Here is a 5,482-nt window from a genome sequence, read left to right on the forward strand (position 1 = left end):
CTTCGTCACGTCCGACTTTCGCGATTGAAGCGGTGCATGCGACTGCATGTTGTGCGCGCCGCGACTCCAGCGCGGGACTTCTTCTCATGAGAGAAGAACGGCGAGAAGCCGTTGATAACGCGTCGCGCAAATAAATCGAGACCGGGCGGCGAGTCTGAGACTGAGTAAACGTAGGGTCTAGGTCCTAGGTTCCTCGGAGTCCAGGTTGATTGATTGAAAGTACACGGCATTTTGCATCTGTGTCCTCCCCCGGGAGAAAGAGAGAGCGCAACCGCGCGACAGTCGATCGTGTGGCGTCACGGCGTGTCGCGCGCGCGCGCGCACGCACGCACGCAAAGTCACGATTAGCGGCTACACTTTCTAATAGAATTGTCGCAAGAAATCGGGAAATGTTCTTGCTAACGATAGCGATATTAGTCTCGTTTCCTACTTACATTCCGAGCGGCAGTTTCACGCGCGTGACGAATCTGCCGTGGATACATCGGCTGTTGCATCTGCGCGATTGACACGTATTCCAGCGTATTTTTGCGGCCTCTCTACCGCGGGAGAAATGCAGAAAGAACTAAAGTTAAGTAGCTGCTTTCTGCACCGTTTGTCCGCCGTACGCGTACGCAAACGATTAAAAACTAGGATCGTTGGTTTGACTTTTTCTGGACGACAAAGTCAGAGGGAACGAACTCTCTTCCTCTCTTTCTCCGCCTCTTCTATGTTAAATTCAACAGGTTCATTAAATTCAACATATTAGTGAGCAATTTAAAGTAATTTAATATAATTAGCAAAATTTATCTTGATTTACGCAGAGATTTGTTTTATCTACGGAGAAGAGGGAGAGAGAGAGAGAGAAAGTTGGTTGAATTAATATGACAATGAACGAACCAAACGCTAGTTTTGGTTGAAGGAAAAAAAATTTGTGCTTCCTATGCAGAAGAAATTCGTCGCGCGGAAGTATCATTTCGTAATTCGCAAACGTGAGAGCGTGCATGCACTTTCCTAGATTCGACGAAATCGCTCTCTCTCTCTCTCTCTCTCTCTCTCTCTCTCTCTCTCCCTCCTTCAGGGCGACCCAGTGCCCGAAGGAGGATTAAAAACGCTCGTTCCTACCGATCGTTACGCATGAAAGTATGGCAGTAGCCCGCGGGAGGAGGAGGAGAAGAAGAAGGAGGAGAAGGAAGAGGCTTCGCATGCAGGTGCAACTACAACCGAATCGTCGTCTCGGCGACGCGAGGCCTGCGGGCAATCGTTTATCAACATCAGCTGTCAGCGGTAGCTCGCGGACCGCAAAATGCTCGCGCGTACGTCGCACGTATTTGCGCGCACACGCATGTGTCTACGTTCTTCAGTCCTTACCATTAACCCACTTGCGCCTTTAACGTCGCTATTTGCTCTAAGATAGGCAGCAGCTGTACGGCCGATTTTCTGCGCTTTGTCTGCGTCTGCCACTCGTAAAATCGAGCACGCGAAAAGTCTGTCCGGAAAAGCGAATATCTCGTCGCGGTTCTGCAGCCGCTCGACTCCTTCCTGACGTCTCGATTGAGGCCACGTCGCGGTCCGTGTTAAATCGAACGGGTGCTATCTTTTACTAATTGCGTTACTTAAACCAATTTAATTAATTCGAAAGTTTCGAAGCTCTCCTGGATGTTTGATTCGTTCCGATTTTGCGTCGAATATCCGAATAACCGAACTTTTACGCTAAAGGCGCAAAACAAATTGCATTTGCCGCGAATTAAGCGTACGACCTAGGTTAGGAAAGTTGACGAGCCGACCGAAGCGCCGAGCGTATGCGAGAGCGGACGCGACGGCAATACCTTTTGACCAGATTGAACTTGAATGGACTCATTATCTTCCTTAATAAGCGACACTCTGAGCGACAGAGCCCTGCGCTAGCTAGCTGGCTAGCCAGCTAGCCGACATTGCCTTTCTTATATGCCGCGAGATATGCCGCCTTACACGGTACTAGCGTGCGTCTCCTCTTGAGCGTCCGCTGCTTTTGTTCACAACCCAATTTTGCGATCAATTGCGATCGACCCTCTTCCGCCGTGGTTCTCATCTCAGCGTAGCGAGAGAGATGCGGGAAGCGAGATCCCGCCAGCTCGCGTGGCCGACGGTGAAATAAACGGTGTTATTAGGTCGAAATATCATTTACCGGCATTAAGGGCTCTTTCTTTTTCTCTTCTCTCCTCTTTTCTTTTTCTCTATTATTATGTTTTCTTCTATAGCACCTATCCTTCAATCGTAAGAGAATCAGCTTCACGTATAAATATCAAGATGCTAGCAGCATGCTAGTTAGCAGAAATGCCAAAAAATTTGGCACTTGGCTTATGTCAAAAAGTGCAGACACAGCGGCAGTCATTTCGCAAAATCGAAAAATTCAAAAGATACGACCGTAGATACGAGTGATAGAAGAAGGTCGTTCCCAATATTTTCGATGACTTTCGAAACGTATTCTTCTTGCCCGATGGGAAAATTTTCTATTGCTATTAGAGAACGGATGAACCAGAAACATGCATTACGGAAGCTCAGACGAAAAATTGGAAACAATTATTTTGTCGTCACTACTATAGGCGTAGGTAGTCAAGATATCACGGTGTATACGGTATGGAATCGTATGGTATGCGTTGAATCGGTCCTTGCCGAGAAACCTGGGCCGAAGAGGCCCGTCCGCTTCTGGCGTTCGCAATGTAGGCTCACCAGGAAGACAATTTAACGGCGCGAACCGCACGATTGCGGGCCCCTGCGAGACGCGAGAGTGAAGATGATCCACTTTGTCGGCGCGTACATGCACGTGCATACGAAGCGTCCTAAATTCATCGCGACATTATCTCGCGCGAGAGGATCGTTGAAAGTCAGCTTAATTTAGAAAAGTGAGATCTGATGAGAGCGGACCGAAGAGCGAATCGGACAGGAGTATCTAATCGCGTTGACGCGCCACGAGATTATGTACGACACAGTTGTTTTACACGAAAAATCTTGATTAAGATTCTCAAAACGTGACTAGAAATAAGAGATTTCTTTCGCGAGATTCCCTGCCGCAGCCGCAGCTGCGGTACTATGCCCCAATAAACTTCGTCTTTATGGATCCCGAATAATCGACGTGTCGGAATGACCGTTTAAAAATCTTGTTTCTATACTAGATATATACTGTCGGCTCTGTTGACGCGGCGTGTCGCGCAAAAACCGAAATCAGCAGCTCTGTAATCCTTATTACGTTTTGTACGTGTTGCAATTTTCTAATCGTAAAATATGATTCAACGTTACGGATTCGTACTTGATACGATACGACACGTAAAATTCTCTAATCGGTTATTTATGGTTATTTATGTGTTGGACTATTAACGCATCTAATTATAAGCGCACGTCGAAATAACGATGGATCGAGACACCTGTGCGAAAGTCACCGTGAGCAAGTTCAAGTTTTACTTAATAGGAGGTCGATACTATAAAACAATGTCATGTTATCTCGGTTCAGAGTACGATATACCGTTAAACCAGACGGCAACTAATTGATATCAGTCTATAAATACTCGCGCGGCATGTTGCCCTTTTTCTAATCCCCCTCCTCTCTCTCTCTCTCCCCCCCCTCTCTCTCTCTCTCTCTCTCTCTCTCTCTCTCTCTCTCTCTCTCTCTCGTCGAAGTGAAATTTGCGAATAACTCAATGATGCAAGCGCTTACGCCGATCCGTTGCCGGTTAATCCAATTTCCTGCGATTTAAAAAAGTTGCGTAGGAATTTATACTCCCGCTCGACGAGAGCGACTCAGATACGCCGAGAAACACGTGTGTGTTTGTAAAAACGTGTCGGTTGTAAAAAAAAATATATATATATGTACACATGCACGTACATATACACGTACACACAATATATAATTAGTATACATTATATATTTATATATAAATACCTTTGTTTATCACAATCACTAAAATTATCGTCAGTCGGTTGGAATAATCAAGCGCTACGACAATTCTTATCAACTGCAGGACAATGCGCCCGTTTCGTTTTTATTTATATCGCACATATTAAAATATATCGTAAGAGTGATGATATCTTTCGGGGAAATCATCTTTTAGGGCGATAACTGAAAAATTGGGGAGAAAATCACTTTTTGGAAATTATATCTCGAAATCTTAGAATCGATCACATTATCTTCAATCGAACGATTCGCAACCAAAAGTTGGTTTCGACATTATATAAGAGAAGTACGATTACATTTTTTATTACGTCGTTGAAATTGCTGAAATATTTCCAATGAAGTGATTTCTTATTGACAAGAGTTTTGTCTAAAATAGTGATGTCGCAACACTACCGTATACCGCGCTTGATATGTAAATGAACGCATTACGGTACGCATTGCTGTAGCCGTGTTAAAAAAATAATAATACCTATCAATTTTATGTCAGGTAGGAAGTGAAAATTTAACAAGGAGGACATTATCGATCATCTTTAATCAGCAGATATAATTATCTGCTGACGTTTAATGCAAAATAATAACATATTAATTTTACAATTTGCGGCTATCCCGACTTTTTATACGCAAACCTACGATGAAAAATATTATATATCGTTGTGAAACCGCATTTCTGCGATTATTATTCTACTCTAATTTTATAGAAAATTTACCAACGGAAGGTTATGAAACAAGATTTTCTCCATATACTGGATCCCTTAAAAGCTGTTATTCATTGTGTGTGTCCTCTTTCAAAGAATATCAAAATATCTTAAGTTACTTTAGAAATGGCTCTGAGACAAATAAATTTCTAAAAGATGTCTTGCACATGCACATTGTAGGTCTTATCTCGTCGGTGTTGATACTATCTATCGGTAACATAGCTATGTTACCTCGTAGCTGGTTTACATCGGCCGGTAATACATGTATGAATATTTGTATATTTTATAACTTTCTTAATTATATATAAATGCAATATATGACGAATTGAAAAGTTAATTTTTGCTCATACACTCAAATGTACAAAACTTACACAATTCCTGTGGAATATTGGATAAAATGTATATAATATTAAGTGTCGTAATTTTTTTTTTACACGAGGAGATAATTATGTTCAGTTAAAGCATAATTGATATATATTCTTTACATTTAACAATTGTCCACTATGGTTTGCGACGCTCGGAGAATTTTTCTAAACGTTTCGTCGTCTTCATATTCTTCATATTCTCTGAAGCCGCCGCCGCCGCCTTTGTGACTGTTGTCGGTATACGGCACGTGTGCACGTTGGTGCAGCCTCTCTGGCGCTGCCGCTTTGAGCTTTAACACCTACGATGATACCTACGCCGCGTTGTATTATTATGCGGCATTTGAATTTTGTTAACATCAATAAAGGAGAGGGGGCGAAACGTCTTAACAGGCGTGGTAATAGATACAAGCATTCGTCACGAGACGAAATTTTCAAAAGTGCTAAGCGGTCGGTCAGTGGCGGCACTTTTGAAGGATACCAATGCGATGCTAGCTGTCAAATTATAATTTGAAGCG

This window comes from Harpegnathos saltator, unplaced genomic scaffold, assembly GCF_003227715.2.
Source record: "Harpegnathos saltator strain DR-91 unplaced genomic scaffold, Hsal_v8.6 scaffold515, whole genome shotgun sequence".
NCBI classification, from domain to species: domain Eukaryota; kingdom Metazoa; phylum Arthropoda; class Insecta; order Hymenoptera; family Formicidae; genus Harpegnathos; species Harpegnathos saltator.